Source organism: Lepidochelys kempii, chromosome 18 (assembly GCF_965140285.1).
Source record: "Lepidochelys kempii isolate rLepKem1 chromosome 18, rLepKem1.hap1, whole genome shotgun sequence".
In the NCBI taxonomy this organism is placed as follows: domain Eukaryota; kingdom Metazoa; phylum Chordata; order Testudines; family Cheloniidae; genus Lepidochelys; species Lepidochelys kempii.
The window spans coordinates 10,108,369-10,120,949 of record NC_136397.1 but is presented as its reverse complement, the minus strand read 5'-3'; the positions used below and the strand labels follow the sequence as shown (position 1 = coordinate 10,120,949).

The following is a 12,581-nucleotide window of genomic DNA, read 5'->3' as shown; positions in this document are numbered from 1 at the left end:
CCACTCCCTGAGCTCTGTAGTTCGACCGACCACCTCTTGGGGAGGGAGATTAACTACACTGACAGGAGCAGCTCTCCTATCGGCAGAGTAGCATCTTCACTAGCCGCACCACTGTAGCGCTGTACGTGAGGACAAGCCCTCGCAGTCTAACGCCCGACCCACTAGGCCACGTTGCCTCCGTAGGCACTAGGATGGGACTGGTTATTATCTGCCTCAAGCTGCCCTCATCTGTGAGGGGCCCCGCATCAGACCTGCATGAGGGCTCCAGCAGCACGAACGCTGCAGCGTAACCAAGGAATCACTCCGACTCTTTCTGCTGCTTCACCTTCAAAGGCCCTTAAGGCAGCCAAGAGAATATGCCAAAAGCGGCTCTGTGAGGCACTGCGCAGCTGATCACCTCTGAATGGAACGACTGCAGGCTGTGTCAAGCACGCCATCAAGTGTGTGCACCAGAGAGGGGGAGCCTGGGATGACTGAAAGAGGGAGAATTTTTATAGAGGAAAATGATGGGAAAGATACTTCTACCCTTCTCTGAGTCCTCAGTCAGACAGCGCTGCAAGGGATTTGGTAGTGACTTGGTTAGGAGCAGTGGATGAGAAACTGCCCTCTCCACCCTGCTCTCTGCTAGCTAGGAACTCTGCCTACCATGCTTCCCACTGTGCTCTCCGCGTCTGCACTCTACTTGGTCTACACTTTGCTGTCTGAGCCCTACGACTGGTACCTTCCGGTCCTCGGTCACACTACAGACACTGAGCTGGCGTGATCGCCGACCTTCCCCCAAGAGAGCAAAAGGCAGCCCTGTTCCACCCAAAAACACTGAGCTGGTTGTGTCCCTGTACGCTCCCTTTTACCATGTTCCCCTAATTACACATCCACCAGGAGAGACAGATTCACAAACGCACTCAGCGGACGCAGTAAGGTGCATGGAGAAGACTGAGTGTAGAGCTGGGGGAAAAGTTTCAGTCAAATTTGGTTTTGGGGGGCCAGAAATGCAGATTTTGGTCAACTGCAAAATGTTGTGAATTGGCATCAAATTCACTGATTTGTTTCAGTCAAAACAAACACAATTACAAAAAAAATCTTGTTTTGACATTTTCTAAGCAAAATTTTTCAATTTGCATCATCTGTCTTGAAATGTACTTCAATTTTTTTTGTTTAAAAAGATCAGAAACATCCAAAACATTGCACTTGCCCCAAAACATTTTTTTTGTTTGCCAGAAACTTCTGCCCCCCCCCACCACCACCACCACCCCTTTCTGGTTCAGCCGGTGAACTAACTGAAAGATCAGTTATTGGCACAGCTGTAACCAAATGTAAAGTAGGGATGTCCGATCTGCAGTGACTGTCCATTGACCAGTACAGGGATCCTCATATCTACCTGCTACATTTTGCATAACGGAAAGTTAAGGGGAAAGCTCAGTGAAGATTACAGTGCTCCAGCAGCTGGACAGGCATTCCCTATACAAGGCTGGACAGATAAGCGGCTATGTGTGAGGCTGCTAGCTTAGTCTGCAGCCAGCATGCTCCATGCATCAGGTGTGTTCCATGAATCTGCTTTCAAACTGATGGTGAGGAACTGCCAGTGGGCAATGAAGTGAATATTCCCTTGTAGTTTGTCAGTCAAACTCCTGGATGCAGTGATGTTGCTGAGGAGCCTTTTCCTGTATTGTTAATGATCTGATCCTCTGCATACATGATGGTGAGGGAGTTTTATGGAGGCGTGAATTATTGTGCTTGTCATGTGGCAGGGTGACACACTGGTTTTATGGTGGATGGATATTCCTCAGGTGGGGGAGTTTTATGGGAGTGTGACTTGATGGATTGATATGTGAGAAGGGCAGCAGTGATGTGCAAAGTACAGAGCCTTGTTTTCGAGAATAAACTTTATTACACACTAACAAGCTTGAAAGTAGCATTTTACGCCCACTTTGCACAGCAGCGAGGGCCTTTTCCAGTCACTGAAGTCTTTCTAGTGACTGCAGTGAACTTTGGATCAGGTTCTAAGGGCCAGATTTTTAAAGGTTAATTGCTTACAGATGCAGATGGGTGCACTTTTGAAAATCCCATCTGCATCTTTAAGCCTTTAAAAATCTGCTCCTAAATGTCTACTCTATTAAAGAGAGAGGGTAGATAAATCTCTTTAGAGCTTGTTTGCTTGCATTAAATGTCAACAGAAAGAGGGACTGGATTGTGATTGCAGGTAGACAAGAGCACTTGGTCCTCGCACAAAAGAACTTAATCTCTTTTTTGTTTCTATGTTTGTACAAGGGTCCTAGACACTACTGCAATACAGTGAATAATAATGATGCCTCTTAGATGCCACAGCCTAGCGAATGGGCCAATAGATACAATGCACCATGATGCCTCAGGCAGACAATTTGGGATTGCTTGCAGGAACATTCCCTTATGCTTTTGCCATGTTGCTTTCTGAATGGCTGGTCCTGCTTGCAGGCTAAGCCAGCCACTGTGCACCCCAGTCTGGGTCCTGCCCCCCTAACTGAGGGCAGCAGCTGAAAGGAGGTGGTCGAGGAGGATCCAGAACTTAGGAATGGCAGGGAGAACTGAGCCAGGAGTTGGGGGTTGGTTGTAACTGCATCCAGGCTGACCTCTCAGCTTTGGAACGGCAGTGTTAATGATCAGTTGATAACATTAATATTTGTAACGGAGCTAGCATTTAAAGTGAGCCCTATTCTGCTAGTCTGAGCTCAGGATGATGGGATGGGAAGGGACTTTTTAGGCCCTAAATCAATCCCCCTTCCAAAAATGCATCCTGCTCCTTTCAGCATTTTTTCACTGCTGCCACCAGCCTTCAGCATCAGAGGAGGCAAAGATGGAAAAGACCTGATAGGACAAGGGCCTTGTCTTGATGTATACTTATCCAGTACCTAGCACAATGCAGCCTGATCCTGATTGACTCCTCAGTGCTACTGTAATATAGATAATAATAAGGTCAAAGAGTGAACACCAGGCTCTTGGCTTCCAATAAAGAGCAGATCTGATATTAAACAGCCTCTGTGCATGAACTAAGCCACAGAATGCCCCACTGGCCCCAGCCACGAGCCACTACATTGCCACGCCTCTGTGATTTTTTTTTTTCTTGGACCCACACACCGCTACAGCCGCATCTCACGGCTGAGCTCTGGGAACCGGAGTTTTGCTCTCGGGATTAACTATTTCAACGGAAACCCCCAGTTGGAATTAAACAGAGAAGGATCATGTGCCCCGTCACAGAACTGCAGCCCTTTCGACAGTGGAACCCAGAAACTCTTTAACAGCACATAAGAACGCTATGCAACAGTTTAGGGCTGTCAGTGAAAAATACTGCATCCAACTGAAACAACAAGGGAAATTTTAGCCAGGTGGAATGTAATTACCCAGCCAGAAATAGGCCAAGATACCAAGGCTATCGCTCCTACTGTTGCAAAAAGTGCCTTGGGATGTTTAATGACCACAAGCACTCAGGACTGCCGCTGTAAATCTATTCAGAAAGATGAGCCGCACAACAGCACAGCACCTCCCTAATGCTAGGTTGGGGTACTGGATCGATACTGACTAAGGGAATAGTGGCTTAATTAACTATACCGTGTAGGTTTCCTCAGAGGTCTCTTGTCCAGGAACAGACCAGGCATAGCCCTGAGATGTGAGGTCACATCTCCAGATCTCCTCCACATTCAAGCTGCTTTGAGGAAGAGAGAGACAGGGTTTTCTTCTGCTGGGTAAATATTCCTTCAGCTTCATTTGTATCAATCAACACTGACATCCAGTGGCTTGTCAGGATGATCACAAGAAATGCCCGATTGTAATCTATGAGCATCTCTCCCGGGTTCTGTTGTCTAGACTAAAGACAGAATGGACCTGATGCATTGTGGCCATTCATTATTACTATCCTGTCCAAGTGAATTCAGCGGCTGTTCCCAGAGGATGGAACTGGAAAGAGAAGCCCTGTTCATCTGCAGAACCAGTAAAACATAAGCAATAATTGCATAAGCTTCCCAACGCTGCCAGACCAATGCACCTCAACCCTCTTTTGGAAAGCTCACCCTCGAGGGATGAGAGAGAAGTTTAGTCTCCAAGGCCCACTCGGACCCTTGCGGCTACCAGCACGGGTGCCAAATGGTGCCTTTGTTACATAGCACAGGATATTCCCTTCAGCCATTTGGCCTCGTCAGAAGTCAGAGTTAAGCAAGGTCAAGACATCCAGTGAAAAGTGGAGCTGGAAATCTAATGTCCAGTTCAGGTGGACACACCCATGCTCGCTGTGATCCAGCTAGCATGCTAAAAATAGCAGGGCAGCCCTGGCTGCAGGGGTGGCGGGGTGAGCTAGCGCCCCAGTACATACCTGGGAATTGCCCCAGGGGCAGCTCGCTTGTCCTGCCACCTGTGCAGCCTCTATTCCACCACTCTTTTCAGCACACTAGCTCAATCTGGGCTTGCTAATATCTACCTCAACTGGAAACTACATCTCCAGCTCCAGTGTAGACCTACCCTTAGGGTAGGCCTGCAACGCACAGGGAAGATACACCCAGGATACAGATACAGGGTAGGTACACCCAGGCTAACTTCAATCTTGCTAGCATGGGTAATGGTAGCGTGCAGGCACCAACAGGGGCTCCACTCCAGCACAGGCTAGACACCAGAGCACGTGTGGGTGAGCTTGTTGTTAGCCCCTGCTGCCCTGCCTTCACGACTCTTATTACCCAGCCTAGCTGGCTTAGAGCTAGCGTGGATCTGCCTACTTGTGTTTGCAGTGTAGACACAGCCATAGACTCGCCTTGTAGTTTTGGTTGGATATGGTATCTCTGTGTTACCGTGTGCTGTTAGAAACAGCTGCTGTTTTTCATCTCCCCAGCAGCGGCTGCATCCTAGTGGTGGATCTTGTAATATGGTGACGTGTTGGCAAAACAGTAACCACACAGGGTTCCCTTAAGTTTTCTGGATCAGGTGGTGATACACGTTGTCCCCTATGGTGCTGGGTGGGCTGGCTGGCCTGGCAATGGTCCGCTGCCTGATCTGAGGAGTGGATCGCCACTGACTGAGGTCAGAAGCTGCACGTGCTTCAGGTTCTTTCCCAATACTGATTCTTCAGCTTCCAAGGTGGGGTGGGGTAGGCAGGCAGGCGCTGATGGGCAGCGGAGCAGCTGCCCTTCAGTGCCATGGCAGCCCGGCCTCCTCTCCTCAAGCTGCTGGACGTGGTGGAAGGGGCAGGGCCAGGACTCTGTGCTTTGTTTCCCATGCGCTGCAAACCAGCGGTGGTGACAGCTGGTGGAAGAGGCACTTGAAGCAGTGGATTATTTAACCCTAGGCACCTTCTCCCCTAGATCTGTCCCAGGCCTTGCTTCACAGTGAAAAGCAGTGCGCTCCCTGGGAAGGGTCATGGCTGGTCTGTATCTCACAGAAACATCCCTAGGAAGAGCCCAGCAGACATGGTTCCTGGCTGGCTTGTGTCCCTCTTCCCGGGCAGAAGCCCCACTACGTGGAAGGCTGCCCTGGGCTGAGCCAAGAGCCAGGTCTATAATGTCACTTACAAGCTGGCAGGAGGAAGTGGGGGGGCTTACACACACCTGTATACCCATAAGGCACTGGAGCCCATGGGGGTGGGATGGGGGGGTCTGGCCCTTCATTGCCAGCCCTGCCCCAAGTGGACTGAGACTGTAGGTGGGAAAGCGAGTCTTTTGACAGCAGATTTTCAGGAGCAACCTGCAGGAGCCCCTGCTCTCCAATCCCAACCCTCCAGCAGCCCTGCCGGGGCCTAGCAGGCAGGGGGGGTTCTAGGCTGCTGCCACCCACTGGCCATCCCTGCAAGCAACCGAGCTGCAACATGCTCTCTGCAAGCACAGAGGGTGTCATTCATCTCTGTCCTGCGGGGCCTGCCTGGTGCTCAGAGCTCCTGGTTCCCAGAGCCAGGCACCTGCCCACAATCCTGCAGGAACAAAGGCAGGTGCGTCCCTGCCCCCTGTGCAGCCAGCTCCTCTGGGATGCAAGCGGAAAGCGCCGGGCCTCAAACCCACAGGAGACTGCCCCTAAAACCATCACTTAGCACCAAGGAGGGAGCCACTCATCCCCCCTGGAGCAGAGGCCAACAGCATTGGTGCTAATTGGCCACCTGGAAGGCTAGTCTAAGCAAAGCGCTCAGGGCCTGATGGGGCCCACGAGATAGGCCTGTGCACTCACGCTCGTGTCTGTGTGTGGGGGGGTCTTTCCAGGACAGAGGTGAGACCCCTTAGCTGGGGGCGAGCAGCTCCATCAGCTGTGGGCTGTGCCTATCCTGCCCAGGCCCTGGGTTCAGTTTTCAGGGCTGCCAAGTAAGCTTGCCCCGGGGCGGGAATGCAGGACAGCATTCCCACGCCACGCTGGCTGGCCGCAGGGTGCTGGCACGCTGGGGCAGAAGCAAGGCCCTAGTCACTGCAGAGGGAAGCCAGCTCTTGGCCCCAGCAGCAGCTGGTAGGGACAGAGGATTCCCGAGGGAGGATGGAGCAAATCAAGCCCACCCCCTTGCAAGTAAAGCCCTTGTTCCTGGGGGGGCTTCTGGCCAGGGTGAGCCAAGTGCTGCAGGAGCCAAGCCTAGCAGCACCCTGTGGTGAGGCTGGGCTGCCTTCCCTCCCTGAGCCCGGCCCGGCCCCGCTCCGCCGCCCTGGGCTGGCTGCCAGGGCTTGTCCCCAGCGCTGCGTAATGCAAACCCGCCGCTGCGCTGCGCGATGCGCCCTGGCAAGGTCATTGCGCGCCGCGGGGAGCGCAAACGGTGCCCTGCACGGCGCCCGGCGGCTCCCCATCTACCCCCCCCGAGACACACACACACCCCCTAGCTGGGGCTAGTGAATCTAACCCCCCCACACACACACACACACCCCACGGCAGGGGCTAGTGAATCTAACCCCCCACACACACACACACCCCACGGCAGGGGCTAGTGAATCTAACCCCCCCCACACACACACACCCCACGGCAGGGGCTAGTGAATCTAACCCCCCCCCCCGCCCACACACACACCCCAGCTGGGGCTAGTGAATCTAATCCCCCCCCCTCCACACACACACACCCCACGGCAGGGGCTAGTGAATCTAACCCCCCCCCGCCCACACACACCCCACGGCAGGGGCTAGTGAATCTAACCCCCCCCACACACACACGCCCCTGACCCCCCACGGCAGGGGCTAGTGAATCTAATCGCCCCCCCACACACACACACACCCCACGGCAGGGGCTAGTGAATCTAACCCCCCCCCACACACACACACACCCCACGGCAGGGGCTAGTGAATCTAATCGCCCCCCCACACACACACACACCCCACGGCAGGGGCTAGTGAATCTAACCCCCCCCCACACACACACACACCCCACGGCAGGGGCTAGTGAATCTAACCCCCCCACACACACACACACCCCACGGCAGGGGCTAGTGAATCTAACCCCCCCCCCACACACACACACACCCCACGGCAGGGGCTAGTGAATCTAACCCCCCCCCCACACACACACACCCCCCACGGCAGGGGCTAGTGAATCTAACCCCCCCCCGCCCACACACCCCCCACGGCAGGGGCTAGTGAATCTAACCCCCCCACACACACACACACCCCACGGCAGGGGCTAGTGAATCTAACCCCCCCCCGCCCACACACACCCCACGGCAGGGGCTAGTGAATCTAACCCCCCCCTACACACACACACACCCCACGGCAGGGGCTAGTGAATCTAACCCCCCCCTACACACACACACACCCCACGGCAGGGGCTAGTGAATCTAACCCCCCCCCCCGCCCACACACACACCCCAGCTGGGGCTAGTGAATCTAATCCCCCCCCCTCCACACACACACACCCCACGGCAGGGGCTAGTGAATCTAACCCCCCCCCGCCCACACCCCCCCCACGGCAGGGGCTAGTGAATCTAACCCCCCCCCCGCCCACACACACCCCACGGCAGGGGCTAATGAATCTAACCCCCCACACACACACACACACACCCCACGGCAGGGGCTAGTGAATCTAACCCCCCCCCCCGCCCACACACACCCCACGGCAGGGGCTAGTGAATCTAACCCCCCCCCCCCGCCCACACACACACCACGGCAGGGGCTAGTGAATCTAACACCCCCCCGCCCACACACACACACCCCACGGCAGGGGCTAGTGAAGTTCATTCTCCGCCCAGAAGGCGAAGAGACAGTTGGGCTTTTCCTGCCCCCTCATGCTCCTGCCCCCCCCCCCGCCTGTTCTGCCCCCGGGCTGGGGGCACGTCCGTGCCCTGCAGCGGGGAGAGGGGAGCGGCACTTTGCCGGGGGGGGGGGGCTCGCGCGCGCAGAAATATTGTGACCGGGATTTTTAACAACCCAGCGGCTGCGCTGCGACGAGGCACCGCGCAGCGCCTGGGAAATGCGCCCACGCTCCCCGCGGCCCTGCGGAGCGGCCGGCGCGCTCCGGGCGCGGGCGCGGGAGGAAGCCGCGGAGAGCCGCCGGCTGCTTCGCCTACCTTGGCTGGCGGGAGGCCGGGATCAACTTCACCCGCGCCTGCCGTGGCCCAAGCCCGGCTGCTGGGGCGAGCGGCTGCACCGAGAGCCCGGACAAGCCGGGAGGCGGCGGCAGGCACCCCGCTTCAGCCTCCAGACCGAGAGCTAGACCGGCGTGGGGTGCGGGGGGCAGGCGATCTCTGCAGGCGAAGAAACCTCGGCAACATGTGGCATTTAGCTATCCCAGCAAGCTCGCTCTGCCCCCCGCCCCGGGCGCACCCTGCCCAGGCTCCCAGGGGGGCCCTGGCTTCATGGCTACCTTCCCACCCCAGGCTAAGTCCTCCGGATGCCGGGGCTTCCTTACCCTGCAAGCTGCAGCAACATGTGTCCCTCTGCCAAAGCTCTACCGTTCCCCTCCAGCGCCTGGGGGCTGTCTGTGATCCTGTGAAGGCTTCTGCTTCGCATAGCAGGGACCTAGCTCCGCTGCCTGCCAGCTGATTAACACACACTTTTCCATAGCTCTTTGGGTGACCATCATTAAGTGGTGCCATTTGTTTTGTCAGAGAGGTAACCATGACAATCATCCTGTACACACCCCACTGTCTTTCTCAGCACCTTCTCCCCCCTGCCCCATCTCTTAAGGGCATGGAACAAGTCTCCAGTTTGCATCCTTTCTCTCTGCTTTGTTTGGGAGCATTTAGCTCAGCAGCTGCAAGGGACAAGTAGCTGACACTCATTTGTATGTCAAAATGGCCAGTCTCTCTCTGCAGCATTCACACATCTGTGTGGCCAGAGGAGATGAGACCAATAGAGTGAATGTACCTATGGTTCTCTAACGTACCTCTTCTGACCCTGGCATCTGGAAAGACAAGATAAGCAAGAAGCCAGGCTGGTTGAGAAGGTCATAGCAGATAAATATTGCCCTTGAAATAGAAAAGTTACCAAGAGACTGTATCACAACACAGTGCCCAAACTAGAATCGCAGATCAAGGCACTTCTCTCCCAAGAGTGAGTGTTTTTCACAGCAATCTATTCGGGGGGGAAAATTCCTTTATTACAGTTCTCTGCTGTTCTCTTCCCCCACACCCCAACCCGCACCCTTAGCCTTTTAAAATAAAAGTGCTATAAATCGTCCCAAGCAAGATGTGTCGGCCATTACTGGCCTCCTCTGAGACTGTCTTGAGACCAGGAAGTCTGGCAAAAAATAAGATCTTCCCTTCTTCCCTTACCACACCACTCCCTGCTTTCTTCTGAAACCCCATGCCGTCCTGTCTGTGTTCTCTGTCTCCTGGCCTCTGCTTAGTCAGCTGCAGCAGCCACTCTTTGCTTCCTAGACATGTTCCAGAATCCTTTGCATTGGGTACAGTGGCTGCTCTAGGGAGGCACCTCAGTGGGCAAAGCAGAGAATTGTGGGGCACATGTGAGATCCAAGGTGTCCTCTCTGTCAGTAGAAATTATTTCCATTCCAGTAGCACCTAGAGGCCCTGTACGGGGAGATGTCAGCAAACCAGTCAAGTGCCTGAAACGACTATGGCTTATTGCTAAAAGCAGCCAAGTCGGCAGGCTGTAAATTGGCCATTCAGCAGTCTCAGCTTGACCAAGGCAAGAAGGGAGGGAGTTGTGGGTTACCTCAGAAAAGGCAGCTTGACCCCGCGTCCTTCCTGATGAGAATTGTGCTGAAGTTGCTGATGCATGCATTTTAGAAGAGCAGGATGTGCCCCAGGAATGTCTATTAGGGCCTCAAGGTTGCAAACTCTGGAAAAACCCACCCCTGGTTAATCAATAATTGCTTGACCATTGAAACTGTTTACTTAATAAGTTTTCTTTAAGGGAGTCAGAGGAGTGCCCAGAGGTTGCCTACTGCAGGACAGGCCCAACAAGGAAAATAACGGAACGCCACTAGCCATCACATTCAGCCCCCAACGAAAACCTCTCTGGAGCTTCATCAGGGATCTACAACCTATCTTGAAGGACGACCCATCACTCTCACAGATCTTGGGAGACAGGCCAGTCCTTGGTTGCAGACAGCCCCCCCCCCCCTCCCCGGCCTGAAGCAAATACTCACCAGCAACCACACACTACACAACAGAACCACTAACCCAGGAACCTATCCTTGCAACAAAGCCCGTTGCCAACTGTGTCCACATATCTATTCAGGGGACACCATCATAGGGCCTAATCACATCAGCCACACTATCAGAGGCTCGTTCACCTGCACATCTACCAATATGATATATGCCATCATGTGCCAGCAATGCCCCTCTGCCATGTACATTGGCCAAACCGGACAGTCTCTATGAAAAAGAATAAATGGACACAAATCAGACATCAAGAATTATAACATTCAAAAACCAGTCAGAGAACACTTCAATCTCTCTGGTCACTCAATTACAGACCTAAAAGTCGCAATTCTTCAACAAAAAAACTTCAGAAACAGACTCCAACGAGAGACTGCTGAATTGGAATTAATTTGCAAACTGGACACCGTTAAATTAGGCTTGAATAAAGACTGGGAGTGGATGTGTCATTACACAAAGTAAAACTATTTCCCCACGATCACACAGCAGATCAGTGGTACAGTGCGTAGAACCCTTTTCTCCTGATCCCCAAAACGGTGACCCACTTAATAGGCCGCCCACCTGGGAGTTAGGGGACCTGGATGCTAGTCTCAATTCTGCCATGGCCCTGCTGTTTGATCTTAGGCAAGTCACTTCACCTGACTGTGCTTCTATTCATAGGTACTGGACCTAGGGGTGCTGGGGAGTGTGGCTGCTCCCTTGGCTTGAAGTGGTTTCCATTACATACAAGGTTTATAGTTTGGTTCAATGGCTCCCAGGACCCCCACTGTATAAATTGTTCCAGTACCCCTGCTTCTATTTCCCTTCCCACCTTTTGCATGTCTTGACTATTCTGACTGCAAGCTCATCAGGGCAGGGAGGGCCTCTTGCGATCTTGTGTCTCTATAGAACCTAGGTGGAACTGTAATATCAATAAAATAGTATGGAAGTTGAAAGGAAGTTTAGTATCACTGACAATGTTACCTCAACATCCCCCTGTTTCCTTCTGGACTAAAGAGTCTCAAATGCAACAGAGAAATATGGAAGGGCTGGTTTTTCTCTCTTAATACCTGTGTAAATCAGGAGTACTTCTGTTAAAATCAGGGGAGAAAAAACAGTGTACGGGTCTGATCCATAGCCTGCTGACATTAGTGGAAGTTGTTCCACTAATTCCAATGGACTTCGGATCAGGCTGTAAGCGAGCCCTGGGCCAAGCCTAGATTCTCCAATCCATCTGTGGTTTCATGGGGCTACCCTGGAAGGAGTAGGAACAAATGGTCAATGAGACGCTGTTCTTCAGAACTTTCAAATTTAAATGGATGCTGCTTACACTATAATGAAAAGATGGATTTTCCTGATAAAATTGACCAGTTTATATCTCCTGGCATGTGACAATCCTTGCAAATAAAAACACTTTGCCACTTACTGTCCATTTAACTGATTGGGCCCTTCTAGGATAGATTCTTCATGCACCATGGTGTTCTCTGTGCACGACCATCTCTCTGGGACGATGTCCCCATGTCTCTGTTTCTCGGCACTCCTTGTCTCTCCCTGATTCTAGGGCTCTCTCGATTTCTCCCCCTCCGTTTCCAGGTGTGTGTCTGTGCCTATATCACGGGAAACCAGGAACTGTCACAATGGATCACAACAGTGGTCTGTCTAATCCAATATCTGGTTTCTGACAGTGGCCAGAACAATATGATTCAGAGGAAAATGTAGTGGGCAAGTATGGAATAAACTGCCCTTAGAGGAAGTTTTCTTCCGAGCTCCCATCCATTAGAGGCTGGCTTATGCCCTGAAGCGTGGGAGTTGATGTCCCTTATTAGATAAATAAGTAATCTCCTCAAGACAGCCCAAGTCACATGCTCCAAATGCTTGCTAAATATTTGCTTACTAAGTCTTTTGGCTCAAACAGAGGAACTAACATATGTCAGAAGAAAATCATTGGGATCCAGACCAACAAAGCTGGCACCCGCATCATATTTATTTATAAAACAGGTTGGAATTTGATGTGGGGGCTCCCTCCTTCTTTTGCTGGGATGTTGTTGTTTTCTCTCCTCCTTCTTCTGTTAC

General features: G+C 52.9%; 1 protein-coding gene across 2 annotated transcripts in view; it reads right to left on the bottom strand.

Annotated features, from left to right (window-relative positions):
* Positions 1-9,026, bottom strand: part of VWA5B1 (von Willebrand factor A domain containing 5B1) — a 77,707-nt gene extending 68,681 nt beyond the window's left edge. Inside the window, exon 1 of one of the 2 annotated variants that reach the window (XM_073316624.2) lies at positions 8,816-9,026. The gene's annotated coding sequence lies outside the window, so the exon portion shown is untranslated. Of the gene's footprint in view, positions 1-8,474; positions 8,560-8,815 lie in introns of those variants that run through there. The other variant, XM_078849314.1, reaches the window with a different exon arrangement.
* Between the last annotated feature and the right edge of the window lie 3,555 nt (positions 9,027-12,581).